Source organism: Ailuropoda melanoleuca, chromosome 6, assembly GCF_002007445.2.
Source record: "Ailuropoda melanoleuca isolate Jingjing chromosome 6, ASM200744v2, whole genome shotgun sequence".
NCBI classification, from domain to species: domain Eukaryota; kingdom Metazoa; phylum Chordata; class Mammalia; order Carnivora; family Ursidae; genus Ailuropoda; species Ailuropoda melanoleuca.
This window is the reverse complement of record NC_048223.1, coordinates 29,207,311-29,229,238: the sequence shown is the minus strand read 5'-3', so window position 1 is coordinate 29,229,238 and position 21,928 is coordinate 29,207,311. Positions and strand designations below refer to the sequence as shown.

The following is a 21,928-nucleotide window of genomic DNA, read 5'->3' as shown; positions in this document are numbered from 1 at the left end:
CCTAACAAATATAGGCTTGATCCCTGATTTCTTGCATCTCAGCTGCCGATGCTTAGTGGAAATTATGTAGTCACGCCTATCGGTACCACTACATATTCAAAGATTCCAACCTCAGAGGAGCACATCTTCAAGGCTATCCTTTTTATGTATTCTTTCTCTTTCCTCTTGCATCTGCACCATGATTATTCTAAACCTTTATAAATAAATCCTACACCATCTTCCTCATTCTCAAAAGATAAACTTGCCGCCTACTTTACAAGGAAATCTCCATCACTTCTCATCATAATACCTAAAATCTTACCTAAAACTGCTCTCTCACATATTTGCTGCAGTTTTAGACCCTGATTCTATTTTTTTGTTGTTTTTTTTTTGGTTTTGATTCTGAAATAGTTCTTGAGGGTTTGCTATGAGCCAGACGTAATGCTTAGGCAAAGACAAAATCCCTCTCCTCAAGTAATGTTAAGTATTAAGTGTTAGGAGACAAATACAGAATGCTATGGAAGCAGATGTGGTACACTAAGGCTTTAGGTAGAGGGTGTGAGGCTAAGTTTAGACGATGTCTAAACCAATCCAAAAAATGGTAAGGAGGGGTCAAAGCTCCTGTGATGTGCCCCCAGGACTCTCAATTCCTTTTCATATCACTTAACTCATTATATTATAATTTGTTTGATGAAGTCCTCTATAAGATAATGAAAATCCACTTAGGGCAAAATTCATATCTATCTTATTAACCATGGTATCCCAACATCTAGAAAAGTTCCTGTCAGAGAAAAGCACTGAAAATTTAGAGTATTATAAAATAATGGAAATAATGTGAACTTCAGAATTAAGACTAGCCCAGGCAATGCTGATATTCAAAATATTTAACAACCAGGATGACTGTGTGTATCAACTGAATTATCTTCTTCTGTAGCTCTGGATTTGAATTCTGGCTCCACTTCCTGAGATTCTTTAAGGCAAGTCAGTTAAATGGTCTGAATATCATTTTATCATCTGAACATGTTGATTGTAATAATAATTCATGGGATGATTTTAGTGATAAAATGAAATAGCATATAAAACCCATTTCAGGGCCTGATAGATAAAGACATATAATAAATGTTTGATTTCCTTTCTACACTGCTTTTAAGTGAGTTCTATTTGTAGTTGGATAGAAAATTAAAATATGCAGAAACCAAAGCAGAATGAGTGTACTCTAATTATTTCATCTTTCCTTAGTGATTTTTCTCAAGTGCTCAACTTAACAAACAGCTTAGTTTACTTCTAAACTTTAAAGCAGTTTTATTATTATTTTTTTTTGAGAGAGAGAATGCGCATCAGCACAGAATGGGGTGGGTAGAGGGAGAGAATCTTAAGCAGGTTCCACCCCCCAGCACAAAGCCCCATGCAGGGCTGGATCTCAGGACCCTGAGATTAAACCAAGAGTCAGACACTTAACTGACTAACCCAGGTGCCCCTGCTTCTAAACTTTACAGTGCAGTGCATTTATCCTTAATCTTCTCTGTGATGTAAGTTTAACATTCGCTGTTCATTCGTTTACATAATTTGTAAATTTGTGCTTATATGTCAACTTTAGATCATACTTAATGGTTCAAAAGAAATTTATTAAGAGCCTATTATCTGTGCAAAATTGTAATTTAGCTTTATCATTCATAGACTAGTTTATGCAGATACTTCTGGATAGATTCTGGCTAAATCAATGCTTCAAGATGCTTAGCAGATATTTTTTCCTTTTTCTTTTGTTTTAATAATGAAGATAACTAATGAATTTCATCCAAAATCAGAAATCAAATTGAATGGAAAGAAACAGCTTTCAGCACAGTTAAAAACTGGTATCTTTTGCAGCAAATACATTCTTCAGCTTTAAATTTTTTTAAGGGAATGGTTAACAAATAATCAGAAATCTGACAAACTGTGCTAAATGATAACTTCAAATCTTAATAATTGATCTATATGCTTTAAGTCTATATTGGTTACAAGTATCCCAGCTTATTCAGTATATTGAGACTTGTCAGAATAAAACAACAGATCTAACAAGGATAATCAAAATTAAGTTCTTCAGATAGTCTACCAAATATAATAGTGCTATAAATGATCAGAATTATATCTGTATCCTGGGCAAAGACAGCATTGATTTCAGATGGGCTTCTTTATTTCTCCCTACATGTGCCCATTCTCAACTGACTTTTATCTAAGCTATTTGCCATGGGAAGTCATATAGCTAATTTGCTTAAAGGTAAAATTTTGTTCCACTAACGTGAAAGAACAATCTTCAATTAAGTTCACCCCTTCCCTTAAATCACAAGGCACAAGAACAGAATCTCAAGCTAGTCTAATTAGAGAATTTCAACTCGTCATTCGAAATGATTTATACATTGTCATTTATGTTCCTCATTTTAGAAATAAGTGTCATAATTCTAATAAAGAGTGATGACTTTCTTTGAGTGCTAGTAACTACATAATTATTGTTTCAAGAATCACTACACAAATATTGAGAATATGAATCACTAAAGTTTTAAAATGAGAACGTGAAAATAGAAGTAATTTTAAATTGCATAATGTAAAACTGAGAGCATACTTCAACATATCTCATCTAAATTTGCAAAGTAAACACGACACACTGAGAATAGGAATAAGTTGGAATTCTTACTCTGGAAAGAAATAAGCTAAAGCCTTTTCCCAGTTTGTCCAATTTTCAATTTCTTTAGAGTGGGTGGGTCCTTTCTTCTTCTGGTCTTAGAGGAAACCCTGGATTGCCTGTCTTTCTGCATGATGGAGAAGACAAGGAGGCACATTAGTTTCATAAAAGACTTCCAAAAATCTCATATTCATCCTCCATCTTACATTTAGGGCCATCATAGCCTTGTCATCATCTTTTTGGGAGGACTGATTCCCATATCCACTGTGGACTCCTCTGTGCCGTAGCTTCCTGAGCTCCATTTCTTTTGATAACATGTTCATACCTAGTTTCTTTCAGAACATTTGTTGAAATCTTTCATCTACTGATGACTCCCTAACTCTTTTCTTTACTGTTATGTGTATATTTTCTTTTTTACTTTTTAACTGTAACTTTAATGGAAGGAAAAGACATAAAAAAATTGGGCTTAGTCCTGAACGATTTGCTTTCTTACCAATAAATTGTGAACATTTTCCCATGTCATTTATGGTCTATACTATTTAAGCATAGGCATGATTTAGTTTTGAAGCTGAAGTTACATTCTTTACTCCTCAATTATGTATTTAGATAGTTCTAATGAAATTCAAAGTAAAGAGCACGGTATTTTTCCAATATTGGTTTGGTCACTAGATGATTCTTCATATTTTATTAGTGATTAATTTAGAGACCTTCATTTATCTATTTTTTTTCTTTTGTTGTCTGTGCTTTTGTTGTCATGTCCAAAAATTCACTGCCAAATCCAATGCCATAAAGCCTTCCCCTATTTTTCTTCTATGACTGTTAGTGTTAGCTCTTAACCGTTTAAGGCTTTGATCAATTTTTACTTAATTTTTATATATGGTGGGTAACGGTCCAACATCATTGTTTTGCACATGGATAATTCAGTTTTCCCAAAACCAACACCACTGGTTGAAAAAAATTTTTTTCCCATCGAATGGTCTTGGCATCTTTGCTGAAAATCATTTGACCACTTATATAAGGGTTTGAGCAGGGGAGGGGGGCTCTCTATTCTACTCCATTGATTTATATGTATGTCTTTATGTCAATGACAAAATGTTTTGATTCTATAGCTCTGTAACACATTTTGAAGTCAGCAAATGAAGCCTCCAGTTTGTTCCACTTTCTCAAGATTGTTTTGAATTCATGGATTCCCTTGAGTCCCTTGAGATTCCATATTAATTTTAAGATAAATATTTTCCATTTGTTTTTTGTTTCTGATAATAGCCATCCTAGGGGTATGATGTTAATTTTAATTCCGACCATCTATCTCCTTAAGGTATTTTTTTCTTTTTTCATTCTATCAGTTAGTAAAGGAGGTAAGTTCAAATCATCGTTATTGTGTTTTATCTCTTAGTTCATATACTGTGAAGCTGTTTTATTAGATGCACACAGAATTTTTTTTACCTTTTGGTGGAAGTAATACTTTTTTTTTCTGAAAGTCTGCTATGTCTCATGGTAATATTTTATATCAGGCTACTTTCTACATTAGCTTATTCGTGATCAATATTTTTTTTATCCTTTGCTATTTTCCACAGATCTTTTATTATCAGCATTTTTTTCTTAATCCAATATGACAGTCTTTGTGTAGTCTGTGTACATTTAACGTAATACTGATATGTTTGGTTTTAAATATATCAACCTTCAGTGTGCAAAGCAATAAAATGAATGTCACTTAAGTCTACTTTCCCTAATTTTTTTATTAAGATATCATTGGAAGTGACCAAAATTATTAACATTATGTATTATCAATATTTAAAATTTCTCTTATTTTTTCACCAAAAAGGAGATGTGAGACTGACATAATCTAGGTCATGTAGGGTAAAAGCACACTTTCTCTAACTCTTAACTAAAGGAACATTTCATAGATACATCATATAAATATGCCTAATGCTACATTTTAGAGTTGACAATTTCTTTATTGCTCTGTACTTCTCTTCTGAAAAAAGTGAATAAACCTGTCTCACAGTTTTTGTAAAGATGAAAGATATTTATAGTCTTTTAAAGATTTTTGTTGTTGCTTTATTTTTAGAAAACAAGGATTATGGACTATTCTGCTGATTCACTTAATATCAAGATGCATAAAAATTTTTCCCCAGGCCTCTTCCTCTTTTCCTCAACCAAAGCCATTATTTCCCCCCAATCAAAGATCTCCACATGCATATTTTTTTTAAGTGAGTTTGCTCTATCTGGAAAACTATAATTGTCCTCTGCCTAATTGCAGACAAAAAATTTTTTTTTCATTCTAAGACTCTTTCCATAACTTTTATAACAGATATTGACAAAAACATTAAATATTCCCACTTAGTGAATGATAATACTCTTAGTGAATGATATACTCAATGTGAAAAAATAATTACATTTTTCATGAATGTAAATGTTATTGATAATTTAAACTATATTTCTGTTGCTAATAAATTCCCAAGTCAAAACACAAGATTTGATGTAGATGTAGTTATTTCATTTCCCTTTTCATCTAAACAGAACTAAAAATCAAAACTGAAAAATAATAAAAGGATAATCTGGCTTCTAAAACTCTTAGTTTTGAGCAATCACTTCAGATACTAAGTTCAACATATCAAAGATTTTCTCAATATATATTTAAGTATTTCCAGATAGTTCTAGGTCTGCCTTATCCCTGATCTTTAAACTTCTATATTATCTAACGCAGGTATTTGAAACCTATTAGTTCATTTGAGACAATAAATATATCAAGCTGTCTTGTCACAGAAACAAAAGAAACACTTCTTCAAATTGAAAATTTGAATTATTCCAGAAAAAGTATTGGTAGGATGAGATAAAGAACAGTTTTTTTAAACACTCTTACCCATAAAAGTAGCAATGCAATTTATTTGAAGATTTAGAACAATTAAGAATTTTGGTATTAGTTTAGGATGATCTTTGGAAAAATTTTATTTTGGGCACAAAGGGAATAAAACAGCTTTCATTTCTACTAGGGAACACTTAGTGTCAAAATAATGTTATCCTTCTGCCACATACTCTAAAAAATATTATGACACAATAATATAAAAAAATTGTGATTTAATATATTCTGATGATATCCATTACCTGGAGATACAGGATCCTCTTCTAAATGTGATTTCTTTCTTTTTTTTTTTTTTTTGAGAGAAAGAGGGGCGCCTGGGTGGCTGTCGGCTAGGCCTTCAACTCTTGGTTTTGGCTTAGGCCTTGATCTCATGGGTCATAAGATTGAGCCCCCTGTCAGCTTCATGCTCTTTGGGGAGTCTCCTTGAGGATTCTCTCCTTCCCCCTACTTGCTCACACATGTGCCCTCAAATGAATAAATCTTTAAACAGAGAAAGAGGAAGAGAGAACGCGTGCCTGTGTGCACACGCAGGACGCGAGGGGCAGAGGGAGAAGGAAAGCGAGAATCTTAAGCAGGCTCCATGCCCAGCATAAAGTCTGAAGCAGGGCTCCATCACAGGACCCTGAGATCTTCATGACCTAAGCTGAAATCAAGAGTCAGATACTTAACTGAGCCTCTCAGGTACCCCAAAATGTGATTTCATTTTAAGACAAATATTTAAGTATAGACACAATTCTCAAATTGATGTTGGAGAATCTTTCCAGGGCTCCCCAATAAATGAGAATTTTTAAATAATATCAAGGATAAAAAAAGTATATATACAAGATCATAATCAGAATCAGCTGAATGAAACTTTATAAATGAGCAAAGATACCCAATTTCAGTGCTGGGGCTGGCAATGTTTCTAGGAAACAGCCCGTGGAAAAACAGGCTGGGCTAGTTAAAGAATGGCTTTTTAAAGGAGTCATTTCAGAAGTTTAAGAGGAGATATGTAATGGTAAGATTTACATTTTGAAAAGATCATTTAGATATCTATAGAAAGAATGAGTTAAAAGCAAAAGAAAGAAAGAGAGAAAGAAAGAATGAATGAATTAGAAGAAACCATTATAATAGTACAAATAGGAAACTGTAGCACAGTAGGGATGATGAAACAGGACTGGAAAGACAGCTAAGGAGTGGAATCCATAAAACCAGATGAACAGATTGGCTATGGGATGAAAGGAACTTTATAAGCCAAAAGGAATTGATATAAAATGATTATAGAGTAAATGATTAATATCAGTGATTAAAAACCCATCTTTTTTTTGTACTTTTAAGAATCAATTTATTATCCATACATAGAAAATTAAAAAATCTACACTAGGAAATTATGTCTTTAACTTCGCAACTATTATAAATTCAATAATTCCAATTTTATATAATGAGAGTTGTGCAATGGGCTTGGAAATCTTCTCCTTTCCTACATAATCTACTTTTAAAAATCTAGCGTAATTTCTTTCTACAGATCTTCTAGAGGCTTAATGTCATCTTTACATTGTTTATTTGGTAGCTTTATAAAATATCTTTAACAAACTGACTTTGTCCTCTTGGTTTTATATGGTGAACATGTAGAAGTCTCCAAATTATTTCTTCTCTTCCCATTTTAAATAGGAAAAAAAGTTTTCATAGGCACATACAGTAACTGTCATAAAAAATTAATGGGAGGAAATTGCTTGTCATGTTGTTAAATTTCACATAGGTCTTTGCCTATGTGATTGATTGCCCTGTGATAGATTTTATTTCCTTATACAAAAAGTCGTATTGCCTGTTTCATCTCAGTGCCTGAAACAATGTCTGGCACATGGTAGGTGCTAAATAAATATTTGTTAATTACTGAATAAATTAATGAATTCATATCCCAAATAGCAAGAGTATAACTGTCAAGCCTCAGAGAAGTGTTGTTTTTACATTTAATAAGAATACAGGATTCCCTCTACTGGATCTTTTTTCTTTCTCTGTACAACATACCAACCCCATTCTGGGTTCTCTGTTGCTGTTCTGTTAGCTATCCTTATATTTCTTCTCCCTACTTTAGGGCTTTCCAGGGCAATCAAATCTTTCTTCACCTACATGTTTCCAAAGGAAAATCACTGCACTTAGTTACTGTGCATACAATTATGATGTTTTATTTTTTTAAAAATGAAGGCTCTGTAAGAAGCTAATTCTGACTGAATACAAAGCATTTCAAGTCAAAAAGTTATTATGAAGCACAGATTATATGTCCAGAACAAGGCTAGCTGCTAGAAACAGTAGCATCTCTCTCTTTTAAAATCAAACAGTAAATGCCATACTAATTTAGTATCCATTATCATTCATCCGGTTGAAAAGCACATGAACAAGGTCTTTTCACAGTTGGGAACTTGATTATCATTCCTTTTCTCCTTGAATTCATATTTTTATCTCACTTCTCCCACAGAAGTTTATCCTAACAGTTTAGTGTTTGAAAATATTTTAAATTGACCATCCTATCACATTTCCTTCTAACAACAAAAAAATATTTTAAAATTCCTGAAAACATAAGCTCTAAAAGTTTTCCTTGGTATTGTATTGTGATATCATTAAATTACTAGGCTACTACTGATCAAATAACAAACATATTACAAATTATGATCATTTGAAAATATCAAGTCAGCTTTTATTGGAAATGCAAATCATAAAGAAATAGATGGGGGGGGCGCCTGGGTGGCACAGCGGTTAAGCGTCTGCCTTCGGCTCAGGGCGATCCCGGCGTTGTGGGATCGAGCCCCACATCAGGCTCCTCTGCTATGAGCCTGCTTCTTCCTCTCCCACTCCCCCTGCTTGTGTTCCCTCTCTCGCTGGCTGTCTCTATCTCTGTCGAATAAAGCTTTAAAAAAAAAAAAAAAAAGAAATAGATGGGGACTTCTCCCCTGACAGCCATTTTGATTATGTATCCAGGATGAATACTACTCATTGCTAGAAAGAAACAGGTTAGGTTGCTCTTCTATTTTGTATTCTTCCAAGTATTTGGGAGAAGAATTTCTGGTTATAACAACAATCATTCTTTTGAACTACTAAGCCATGTACTAAAAACCACATAGAGGTAGGTCTCAAAAATTATTTTTAATGGTCAGGTGACAATTAAGTCCTGCAATACTTTTGAAAGCCTTTGGAAACTGACATTCTTGCAAAGGAATTAGCTACTCAGCTATTGGAATCACTCACTTTCTAAACAGATTTAAGTCAGTTTAAAGGTATTGCTTTATTTGAGAGTAGGAAAGGGACAATTACCAAAGAGGAAGGGAGCAAGGGAGAAAGGTGTCTGATTCAGGCACACTCTCAGGTAGATCAATTTTAGGGAAGAAAATATGGAAGTGGACAACCTGATAATTAGTACCTTCAAACTATCCTTTACATAAAGGATATGTATGGAAATCCTCCATGAGGGAACAGAAGGCAAGCTAAGGACAAAGCAGAAGCTGACACCTCACAACCCCTCTCCCCCAGATGGGATCTATGTGACATTCCTCATAGCACTCCTGGCTACCCTAAGCTAAGGAGAGGAAAAACAAAGCTAACTTATAGAGATCACAATCCTGCAAGATATGAGTCTCCCTCAGTTTACAAAAGTCTTAGCAATCTACAAGAGCAAAGCACTTCTATCAATAACCTAGCTTCCAGAACGAAACATAGATACAATTAAATGTCCTTATAACCTGCAGCCCGTTGACAAATACTTGAAGCAGGCAGAATGTAATGTTCCTCCGGGAAGCTCCCAACTATCTTCTTGTTCATGCCTTGCTAGAGGAAAAAACAACCTTAACTTGACGATGGCAAGGCCTCCGGGTATCCTGTGAGTCTTCTATAACATATGAAAATCCTTTTGAAACCTCTCTTTTCCTTATCTCTCCCAACCCCATAGCATATAATCAGCCACCCTTCACAACCCCAGTACAGCAGCTCTTTCTCCCCATGGGTCCTGTCCCTGTGCTTTAGTAAAATGACCTTTTTGCACCAAAGACATCTCAAGAATTCTTTCTTGGCCATTGGCTTTCAACCCTAACATCTTTCCTACATCACCTTCTAAGGTTAAGGTTTAGGGATGTGTGCTGCCCTATTTGAAGATTGTTGCTTCAGGATACACATGGACTTGGATATACACAATTTATCAAGTAGCGACTTTAAGTAGTTCACATCCTTTTGTCTACGTGTATGTACTTTTTTTTTCCCCTGGGTGTCTGTGTGTGTGTGTGTGTGTGTGAGATGAGGCGGAAGAAAATAATTTTCATATAAAAATAATTTTGTTAATAGACCCACCTTTTTCATTATAGTAAGAAGGTTGCATTTTAAAATAAAAATAGACTCTCATCAGAAAAACTTTAAAATAATGGGCTAAGTCATTTTCTCCTTACTCAGAAAAGATGAAGTATTTCCCCTCGTTTTCGACAAGTCTCAAATTATTCTAAATTGTGAATGAAAGTTGAAAAACAGAGAACATGTCTGTATCTACAAATTAGAAACCATATTATCATTTTATTTCTGATGATTTGGGGTACATCAGCCGATTTTGTTAACATTCCTCAAAACTCTACTAGCCAAAACATCCTAGGTAGTGGTCTGCTTTTGAATTTGCAAGGCGCATTACCAAGGCAATCAAAAAATAAATGATTCGTGTCTAAAATATTAAAAACACTGCTCTCTTCCATGCCGCAGGCGGAAAAACTGAAGCAAATGATTTTATTATTTAGATTTTTTAAAAATATGATGTAATTTTAAGTTGAGTGGGGTCTTTGTTCATTAAAAGCCATGACCTTTCACTTAAACCAAAAAGAGAAGCTTAACAACAACAAAAACGTATTTTAAAGTTAACCCTTGAGTCGAATCCATCCTTTGATCAGAGCGGACAGGTGGGCTGACGAATTAAAACGCGATGTAAAGACACCTTCCCACAGAACACCTATTTAAAGAATATTTAAGCCTTCAGCTGACAAAGTACTACGTAAGAGGGTGGCAAGACGCGTCACTGTTGCTAATTGGCGGTTAATGAGGATAAACTGCCTACAATTACCGTTTTCTCCTTTACTTTTTTTAACCAGAAATAGCTCTAGAGCTTGAGGGGGTTCCATGTGGCTGCGACCTCCAAAGACAGTAACGAGTCCAATTACTCGGCTCCACAGCTCAGGGCTATCATCTAGAAATAACCAAAAGCGGTAGCAACTTTAGGGCAGCCGGGTACCATCCCCAAAGCCCAAAGCTTTGTCCTAAGCTCAATAAATTAGATATTTTTTAAAAGAGCACTGTGCTGAATAACTATGGGGGGCCTTGAGTAATTCGCCGAGCTTGTTTTTCAAATGACTGCCTGAGTTTCGCACCAGCGTCCAGGAAACGGAGGTGGGGGGCTTTAACAGCTTCCTTCCGCCCGCCCCGAATGCGTCGTTAAGTTTCCCCGCTCCCGGCCACAGCGAGGCGACAGCGCTATCAACACGGAAGAGCGCTCAGAGGACCCAACACGCACCAGAGACGCTCGGGGACCCCCAAGCGGGCGCCGAATGAAAAAGACGCGCTGGAGGAAGGCCGAAAAACAACTCAGCGACCCAACCGCCACCACGGCGGGTAACGCGCTTACCCAACTCCAGTTCCGCCTCCGCCTCCGCCTCCTCGCGTCGCCGAAGTCCCGCCCCGCCGCGGAGACTCTCGGGACACGTAGTACGCCGCGCCCCCCTCCTCCTTCCCCCACCCCTCAAAGCCCCGGCTTAGAGAACGCCCTCTCAGCGCCCCGCGGACCGACTTCCGGTTTGCTCGGGTGGTTTCGGAGCCCCGCCAGAGGACCGCGGGAGCCCCACTTCCGGCCGTTCACTGCTCGTTCTCCCTGCCAGGCCCCGTCAACAGCGCTTCCCTTCCGCGGAACGCGCAATGGCCATCAGCCGGTGCGGACGCTGACGAGGCGGGCCTGGGTCTCGCGCGTGTGTTGCTGGGTAACGGGCCTTCTCCGGCCGCGGCCCGGTCTCTCCTGCTTCGGTTTGTCCCTCCTTCCAGAACCTCCGGAGCCCCAGCCGACGGGCCGGGCTGCGCCGCTTGCGGCGCAGCCGAGGCTAAAGAAATGGGAATTCCTCCGCGGCGTTCCCGAAGCGGCTGCCTTCTCTGGGGAAGCGGCGGTGTCTTCGAGGAAACCGGAAGCCCGTGGTGACCCCTGGCGACCCGGTTTGTTTTCCGTCCGTTTCCAAACACTGGGGAATCGAAACTCGGCGGCCCTGGGGGCGGCCCTACGTAGCCTGTCTTCAGGGTGAGTGACTCGCTTTAGCCGGGCTAGGGGTGCGGGCGGTGCCAGGACCAACCTCCGCTGCTGTTGCTGGCTCGAGGAGACGCGTCATTTTCTTCACAAGCCCGTGCGCCCTCCGTTCTCTAGGGAGCAGCCCGCGCCTGGACATCCCTTACTCCTGTCACCTTTTCACGCTAGCTGTTCCAGGCCCTACTTGGTCTTTCCCTTTATTTCTATTGCTTATTTTCTTTCCGTATTCTGAATTCCTGGGGTGCTTTTAGTTTTATTTCATTCATTGAGATTGCATTTATATCGAAAACGAAAGAGGGACGTGTGGCTAGGACGGTACTGTCTGGGGCAGTGGACATCCCCCCCCCCCCCGGTCCGTTATCGAGGCTAACAGTAGATGGTCATCGTTTCTGCAGTGTCTAACCTGTATGTTTGGTATGATTTTTGATCATTTGTTGAGTGAGTACTACATACATGCATGGTAGGTTGACTGTCGTCCGTACAAACAAGGAACTCATACTCGAAGGGAGATAAAATATTCGCTTAAACTGTAATATAAGTTGAAATATAAACTGCTCCAGCATGTGTTGTTGGACATCTCCTAAGATGATCGAAGACAGTGATGATACTAGGATTGAAACTGACCTGTGACTCTTAAACATAGGAGACATTTTTTTTTCTACCATGGAGTTTTGAATCGGATTGCACAAGATCTCAACGCATGATTTAAATTCTGGTTCCCTAAACTTGCCATATCTGATTTCCCAACCTGTTGTGATCACTTCCTACTTCATCTGTAAATTAAGAATGATACATCACTCACAGGGTCATTAGAAAATTTTAATGCAATATTGTTTATAAAATGGGAAGATGTATACAAATGTAAGGTTTTAGTATTAAAGAGAGAGTATAGTGTAATGGGAAATGCACTGGATTAAGTCAGAACATTAACTCAAGGTCTAAGTGCTGAATTTTCCACTTATTCACTTGACGCTGGGCAGGAGACTAAATCTCTTCTTCATTTTCCCTATCTCTGAAATGAGAGTAATGCCTAACTCTCCGAGGCACCAATGCGTAGTTTCTAAGGGTTTCCCTGGACTCTAGAGTCAGCTGTCTGGTTTACATTCCTGGCTTCCTCACTGTAGAACCTTTGCCTTTCTTTCAGTCCACCTGTGATAACAGGAAATTCTTGCCCACATCAGAGGCCTTAGATTTAACGAATTGTTGTGAAGAACAAATGAGGTAGTTCCCCTAAAAGCTGCCCGACATACCATAAACACTTGGTAAATATTAATTACTGACACTGAGCATTTTTATGTTTATTGAATGAAATGTGATGAAGTCCTTCATAATCCATGAATAGAGCCAATGTGATTTATTTTTTTCTTCCTTGTATTTGTATTCTGGATTAAGGTATAGTTGTCTTATGGCTATTAGAGAGTAATTACTGCTAATACTAGTAACAGTGTATGTAAGTGCTCAGTTCCATTGAGATATATTACTTTATGAAAAGATTGAAAAGAAGTAGACTGCTCTTCATACCCATGCTAACCCTGAAAAAATATTATGATTCCCTAGCCATAACACTTATTTTTGGACTAGTGCAGTTTAGTGACATAGAAATGAGAGTGGGTTTTTTATACTGTATCTGATGCAGAGTACATTTTGGGCATTCACTGATAGGGCATTTGAGTTCTGAAGTGCATAGATGGAGTGACAGTATCATAAAAAAAGGCAATTATCCCTTCTTTATAAACTAGTTAGGCCATTCCTGCCTCTAATTATTTAATTAAAAATAGGGAGTGAGGCACCTATGTGGCTCAGTTGGTTAAGCCTTGGACTCTTAATTTAGGCTCAGGTCATGATCTCAGGGTTGGAAGATTGAGCCTGGTATAGGGCTCCATGCTCAGTGGGAGTCTGCTTGAGATTCTCTGTCTCTCCTTCTCTCTCTGCCCCTTCCCTGTTTGCCTGTGTGCTCAGGTGCTCTTTCTCTCTCTAAAAAGAAATAAATCTTTAAAAAATATGGGGGGTCGCCTGGGTGGCTCAGTCAAGTTGAGCATCTGACTCTTTGTTTCGACTCAGGTGGTGAGATCTTGAGATGGAGCCCAGAGTTGGGCTCTGTGCTCAGCGGGTAGTCAGTTTGGGATTTTCTCCCTTTGCCCCTCCCTCTCCCTTTAAAATAAATGTTTAAAAAAAAACAAAACAGGAGTAAGTGTTGGTCCGTTTGCCTCCATAAGATTTAATCCTTGATCCACTGTATCGTGAGTGATCCTATGAAGTGGGTTAGGGATATTCTAGCTTTTCAGAGGTAGAAAGATGATGGAAATATGAGATTCAGTTCAGGAGGCAACGTAGAATAGAGGAAAGAGCCTACTAAATAGTCCTTAATTCCAACCCTACCTGTCACATACTGCCAGTGTGATTATAGGCAAATTAATCTCACCTCTTTGAGCTTAAGTTTCTTCATCTGTGGTGGTGATAATAACTTTTTTGCTAAGTTTGGTATGGATTTGAGGTAAGGTTTGTACTATACCATTTATTCAGTTTTTGGCAAAAATATGAATTCTTTTTATCTGTTTAGATTACCATTGTATATTTGCATTAAATTTTCCCTTTGCATTTAGGAGGGTGGCATCTTAGTGATGTAGTTCATCCTTGTCATCTTATTGGTGGGAAAATTTAGATCCAGAGAAGTAAGCCAATCAGTAATCGAAGTGGCAGATCGTAGATTAGAATCTGGGTTTTTGAATCACTGGGCAGGGTTCTTTCTACCATTGAGTTCTGCCTTTTCCAGATTCTTACTGGAAAAAATCTGAATCCATGTTGTGTTGCCCCTCCGAATGTTGTGTTAAGAGCACAAACTTGGAAGGTAACTTAGCTGGGTTTACATCCCAGCTTTGCCACTGATTACTTATATAGCTGTAGGTAAGATATTTAATTTTTTTCTAAGACTTTGCTTATAAATTAGGATAATAGTACCTACCTAAGAAGTTGGAAAATGAATTTGGAAGCACTAGTGCCTGGCATATGGTAAGTGATGAATATGGTAAATATGATGAAATATGACAGGATAATCATATTTTTTCCCTAGAAAAGAAGATATTTCTGTGTTTTCTAGTATCTCACAAGCCACTATATATAGCATGTCTCAACTTGGGGTCCTCTTAATGTTGGTTGTAGTAAAGATTGAAATTTAAGATTTTCTAAAATAATTCTTACAGTGTTTGATTCTTTTTTTTCTTTGTCTCTCCCTTAGCCTTACCAACTGCTCTTGCCCCTTTCAACCCACTTATCTGGCAAATTGTGCCCTTCTTTTTCCATTATCATTGCAATATTGTGATTTATAAGAAATGTGTATTTGATCGTTTAGATGACCAAAATGTATTTCTCATATATATTTGGCTTTCGTCCTCAGTTCTTAGCACACAGCTCCCAAAACTCCTGGAATTTTCTGAGGGTAAGAGTTACAGGATCATCTTTTGTCATATTTGGTCTCTTAACCTCTTTTACAGAGCCATGAAGGTGAAGTGCATGTCTCGTTTATTTCTAACATGCTCCTTTCTACCAAGACTGGGTTTATGTTAATGAGGTGACTTTGGGACAACAACTAAGGTTGGGAGCTGATTGCCAAGGAAACCAATCCTATAATTAGAGGGTTGAAGCTTTCAGTCCCACCAACGTTGGTTGGGGAGCGGGGGCTGAAATTTTAATCAATTACCAATGATTTAATCATTTCTATATAAGGAAGCCTCTGTAAAAACCCAAAGAGGAGAGGGTTCAGAGAGCTTCCAGAATATTTTCACATGCCATTATACCCGCCCCATATTCCAGGACAGAAGCTGCTTTGTTCAGGATCTCACCCTATCTATCTGTATGGTCAGAAGCACAGGTAACAACTGAGGCTTACAGTTAGCATCCAAAGTAAAGGGCAGTCTTGCGGGAGCAAGCCCTTTACTTTTGGAATATGTTGCTGTCTCTTGGTAGATAGTATCAGAATGGAGTTGAATCATAGACTACCCGGCTGGTGTCCAGAACACTGCTTGTTGATAGTGTGGAAACATCTCCTCAACATTGGAATTGGTTGACCAGAACACCCCAGATATATTGACATTCTTGGAAATTTCATTGTTCTCAGCAATAAATGTCAACATTTTTCACCTAGCCCCCCACTTTTTTTTTAAGAGAGAGTGCACATCCAAGTGTGGGAGGGCTGGTTGTGAGGAGGGGAAGGGACAGAGAGAGAGAGAATATTAAGCAGGCTCCACACCCAGCATGGAGACTGACACGGGACTTAATCTCAACTCCGAGATCATGACCTGACTGAAAATCAAAGAGTCAGACACTCAATTGACTGAGCTACTCAGGTGTCCCTCACCTTAACCCTTTTTAATTCTCTTTTAATTTCTATTTCTTTTATGTAAACTTCTAAGAAGAAACAATTTAATTCCAAATATATAAAATATTTGCATGATTATATAGATATATTTCCTATAGGTAAATATATCTGATTCTCCTGTACTACTGTGATGAGAGAGGTAACGAATATGAATTTGTTTTCTATACTATTAAAAACAAAGTCTCCATGCACAAGTTGGGTGATGTTTACCAATTGATAATACAGAACTGACCAGGACCATAAATGTTTGAGAATACTAGTTATAATTGGAATTCTGTAAATCACATAGTAACCACTTAACACTGTAGAGTAGTGGCTCTCAAATCGGTTAGGGACTTAATATCACAAGGGATGATTATTGAAAGTTCAGTTGGCGTTTTCACCCCAGATAAATGGACTTCCATACTTCTGCAGTGCCATCTAGCAATCAGTATTTTTTTGTTTGTTTTCTATTATCATTTTATTTATTTATTGAAATGTTAACAATGTTACATTAGTTTCAGATGTACAACATAAGGATTTAACAACTGTATACATTATGCTGTGCTTACTACATATGTAACTACCATCTGTCACCATACAATGCTATTACAGTATCATTGACTATATTCCCCATGCTGTACCTTTCATCCTGTGACTTATTCATTCTGTAACTGGAAGCCTGTACCTCCCACTCCCCTTCATTTTGTCCACCCCACTTTCCTTCCCCTATGGCAGCCATCAGTTCTTGGTATTGGGTCTGTTTCTGCTTTTGTTTGTTCTTTTGTTCTGTTTTTTAGAGACTGCATTTAAGCGAAAGCATATAGAATTTGTCTTTGTCTGACTTCACTTAGCACGATCCCCTTTAGGTCTGTCTGTGTTGTTGCAAATGGCAAGATCTTGTTCTTTTCTATGACTAAGTAATATTCCATTGTGTGTGTACCATATCTTCATTATCCATTTATCAGTGGACTCTTAGGTTGCTTCCATATTTTAGCTGTTGTAAATAATACTGCAGTAAACATAGGGGTGCATATATCTTTTCAAATTAGTGTTACCATTTTTTTTAAATTATTGAATCATATGGTTTTTCTATTTTTAATTTTTTTGAGGAACCTCCATACTGTTTTCAAAGTGGCTACACCAGTTTACATTCCCACCAGCAGTGTACTAGGGTCTCTTTTTCTCTGCATCCTTGTCAACACGTAATTTTTTGTCTTCTTGATAGTAACTCTTCTGACAGTTGTAAGGTGATATATCATTATGGTTTTGATTTGCATTTTCCTAATGATGAGTTATGTTGAGCATCTTTTCATGTGTCTGTTGGCCATCCGTATGTCTTCTTTGGACAGATGTCTGTTCGGGTCCTGTGCCCATTTTTAAATCATATTATTTGGATTTTGTTGGTGTTAAATTATATAAATTCTTTATATATTTTCAATATAAACTCCTTATCAGGTATGTCATTTGCCAGTATCTTTTCCCATTCAGTAGGTTGTCTTTTAGTTTTGTTGGTTGTTTCCTTTGCTGTGCGGAAGCTTTTTATTTTGATGTAGTCCCAGTAGTTTATGTTTGCTTTTGTTTCCTTTTCCTGAGGAGACATACATAGAAAAATGTTGCTAAGGCCAATGACAAAGAGATTGCTGCCTGTGTTGTCTTCTAGTTTTATGGTTTCAGGTCTCACATTTAGGTCTTTAATCCATTTTGAGTTTATTTTTGTGTATGGTGTAAGAAAGTGGTGCAGTTTCATTCTTTTGCATATAGCTTTCCAATTTTCCTAATACTGTTTGTTGAAGAGATTTGTCTTTTCCTCATTGCATATTCTCGCCTCCCTTGTCATAGATTAATTGACCATGTAGGCATGGGTTTATTTCTCCGTTCTCTATTCTGTGTCTGTTTTTGTGCCAGTGCCATACTGTTGATTACTCCAGCTTTGTAGTGTATCTTGGAATCTGACATTGTGATATCTCCAGCTTTGTTCTTCTTTCTCAAGATTGCTTTGGGTATTCGAGGTCTTCTGTGGTTCCATACAAGTTTTAGTATAATTGGTCTAGTTCTGTGAAAAGTACTCTTGGTATTTTGATAGGGATTGCATTAAATCTGTAGATAGTTTTGGGTAGCTTGGACATTTTAACAGATTGTTGTACCAGTCCGTGCACATGGAGTATCTTTCCATTTGTTTGTGTCATCTTCAGTTTTTTGTCATCAGTGTTTTATAGTTTTCAGAATACAGGTATTTCACTTACTTGGTTAAGTTTATTCCTGGGTATTTTATTATTTTTGATGTAGTTGTAAATGGGATTGTTTCCCTAATTTCTTCCTGCTACTTCATTATTAGTGTATAGAAATACAGCAGATTTCTGTATATTGATTTTGTGTCCTGCAGCCTGACTGAATTCATTTATCAGTAGATTTTCAGTGGAGTTTTTTCAGGTTTTCTACATAGAGTATCTGTCCTCTGCAAGTAGTGATAGTTTTGCTTCTTCCTTACCAATTTGAATGTGTTTTCTTTTTCTTGTCTGATTGCTGTGGCTGCCATTGCCAGTACTGTGTTGAATAAAAGTGGTGAGAGAGGACATCCTTGTCTTGTTCCTGACCTTAGGGGAAAAGCTGTTTTTTACCCTTGAGTATGATGTTAGCTATGAGTTTTTCTATATATGACCTTTATAATGTTGGGGCGTGTACCTGCCATCCCTACTTTATTGAGGGTTTTTATCATGAATGGATATTGAATTTTGTGCCTGTGTCACCTTTGCAAGGAGGCTTGAGCTACAGTGGACCACTCACCAGGGGTGTCCCAGTGTGGATTAGGGGCCTGAAACTCACTGAGGTGGTAGGCTAGCTAGGGCACCTGGACTCTGCTCCTATCTACATTATCAAGGTGGAAGAGGAGTATAGACTGTGGCACTCACTAGTCTCCTGACCCAGAGAGAGTTCCAGCAGCTTTGGCTTGTTACTTTATTTTCTATAGCCCTTATAAAGACATGGCTCCCCCGCCGCCATGACAGGGCAGAGGAATCTCCTTATGGTCTCCCATAGTATCCCTCCCCACTGCGGTTTGCAGTGGCCGGGGTGGAGCTTCTCTTTGTTGCCATGTCTCTATTTCTCTTGCCATTCTCTGTGTGGTCTTTTGTTGTTCATTCTGGCCTCAGTTCTTCAGGAGTGATTGCTCTGTAAATACGTGTAGATTTAGTTTGTTCCTAAAGGAGTTGAGTTCAGGATCTCTATGTCACCATCTTGGGACAGAAGCAGCAATCAGTATTTTTTTTTTTTAAGATTTTATTTATTTATTTGGCAGAGAGAGAGACAGCCAGCGAGAGGGGGAACGCAAGCAGAGGGGGAATGGGAGGGGAAGATGCAGGCTCCCAGTGGAGCAGGGAGGCCGATGTGGGGCTCGATCCCAGCACTCTGGGATCACGCCCTGAGCCGAAGGCAGACCCTTAACGACTGAGCCACCCAAGCACCCCCAATGATCAGTATTTTGAAGAGAACTCCCAAGTGATTCTGAGGCACTGCTTCACATCTCAGTTTGTCAGACATTGCCCTAGGTCCTCTCCAGTTTCTTAGAATGTTCTTGAAAAAGACATTGTGTGGCATATTGCTGTAGAATATATTTATTATTGATTTTTATGATCAAGAGAGGTCTACTTAATCTTTGGGTAATATTTTTGATACTTGTTGAGTTTTAAAGTTAATGCACTCAATTCCTGCTAGATTTACGTTTAAAATATTAGCTAGTCCTTTGATGATTCTAATCTTGATAGTAATATTCTGTTTATGACACTTTTTGAAATTTCTTTATTTCAATTTTGTTTATTTGAGAGAGAGAGAGCAAGAGAGAGAGAGAGCGTGCGCAAGGGAGCATGAGCAGGGGGTAGGGGCAGAGGGAGAGGGAGAAGCAGAGGCCCCACTGAGCAGAAGGCAGAGGCTTAACCAATTGAGTTACCCAGGCCTTCCTGCTTATGACTCTTTTTAAAGATGAAAGTGAGCACATGCTTGTTATTTTAAGGTAGTTTAAGTTACAATAAATAAGATTAGATCAGTATAGGATAAGTTTTCCCAAATGTTAGATGTTAAAACTGGCCTAGTTTGTTAAGTATAATAATAGCCAGTTAAGCTTTCATCATTTATCCAGAAAATCCAGCTTCCTGAGCCAGTAACTTTGGATACTCATGAAGAGACACTTCATCACAACAGAGGCATATAAAACTGAATCATTCTATGCTGTGAGGCAGATTACGGCAGCTCCCTTTACTTCTCTAAAGAAATAAGGTTGAGAAAGGATGCTTACATAAGCAATAAAAGCATAGCCTACTTTGTTAATTTGCTAGCAGTTTTCCTTTCAGTATAATAATTTATGTAACGGGATAGCTGCCTTGTATTTTTCGGAACCTTTCTAAGATATCGTTTTCTTTGGCCCTGCAGCTTTTAATCTCTTTAAGCCCAGTTTGTACAGAGTAATACAAGCATTAGTACTTCTGATACTTTTGTGATTTCACATTTATTTTTGCAAAGATAGGAATCAAATTTTCCTTTTTCATTTTACAGCAAATTTAAAATAGTTATTTTAAAACATTAAAACTGCATGCATATCTGTGATGCTAGTAGGTTTTATCTTGGGTGTTTTATTTATTTATTTTTAAGATTTTATTTTTAAGTAATCTACACCCAACATGGGGCTTGATCCTACAACCCCAAGATCAAGAGTTGCATGCTCTACCAACTGAGCCAGTCAGCCAGGCACTTCTTGGGTGTGTTTTAATGTATGGCTATTTCTCATGTAATTTTTAGGACAGATAAGCAATTTTCATGCTGCTTTCCAGTGCATTACAAGTCATGTTTATAGTATAATAATTAAATATATAAAATAATAGTATAAAACTTGGAAGAAGCTTTTATATCCAAATAATATTTTCTCATATTTGGAGAGAGGACATCATATACAACTTTTTAGTGATTTAAAAATAAATCATTTTTACTTTAGACAATAGATTTAAATATATAAAATAAGCCAGTCTCACTACTCATTTTGTGCTAAAAAAAGACCAGTTATCATACTGTTTATGTGACATTTTTACATCAGTATACCTCGAGGCTTCCATCTAAGGTACTTGAAAACCTTCCAAGGGGTTCCTAGTTTTGTGGTTTGTTCTTTCTTTTTTTCTAAGATTTTATTTATTTTAGAGAGAGTGCGCACGCATGTGTGCATACATGAGTTGGGGGGGTGCAGAGAGAGAGGGAGAGAAGTAGAGGATTCCCTGCTGAAGGGGGAGAGCAGGGATCTCAGGAATCTGAGATTAGGACCTGAGCTGAAATCAAGAGTCAGATGCTTAACCAAGCCACCCAGGTGCCCCCTGGTTTTGTAGTTCTTGATGAATTTAAATACGTGAAAGATTCATGGGGGAGAGAAAAATATTAGTAGTGCAGTCTCTGAAATACAGGTGTTTGTGATATTTAATCATCATCTGATCTTGGCTAAGCTCTGTAACCTTCCCAGGCCCCAGTTTTCTTATCTGTGAAATGATTACAGTAAGATTTTCTACCTCAGGGTAGCCATGAGAATGAAAGGGAATAATATTTACAAAATACTCAGCACAATATTAAGTAGTTCATTTGGGTATAGATATATTTTACAAATGTTGTGTAGGTATTCTTCACATTCTTGAATCATGTTCGGGTTTGTCTTGAATTCCACAGAATAAGGACCAAATTCTATAGACTCTCTACATAAAAGACACCTCAGTTTGTTTCTGTTAGGTTTTTTTTTTTTTTTAATTTCACATCTTG

The 21,928-nt window shown here is 37.6% G+C and overlaps 2 protein-coding genes across 3 annotated transcripts in view; one reads left to right on the top strand and one right to left on the bottom strand.

The window, feature by feature from the left end:
* ZCWPW2 (zinc finger CW-type and PWWP domain containing 2) overlaps positions 1 to 11,213 on the bottom strand; it is a 137,316-nt gene extending 126,103 nt beyond the window's left edge. Inside the window, exon 1 of the mRNA XM_011220965.3 lies at positions 11,125 to 11,213. The gene's annotated coding sequence lies outside the window, so the exon portion shown is untranslated. The remainder of the gene's footprint in view (positions 1 to 11,124) is intronic.
* A 75-nt stretch (positions 11,214 to 11,288) lies between these two features.
* The window catches only part of AZI2 (5-azacytidine induced 2), a 35,495-nt gene continuing 24,855 nt past the window's right edge, over positions 11,289 to 21,928 (top strand). Inside the window, exon 1 of one of the 2 annotated variants that reach the window (XM_034662104.1) lies at positions 11,289 to 11,781. The gene's annotated coding sequence lies outside the window, so the exon portion shown is untranslated. The remainder of the gene's footprint in view (positions 11,782 to 21,928) is intronic. The other variant, XM_002916205.4, reaches the window with a different exon arrangement.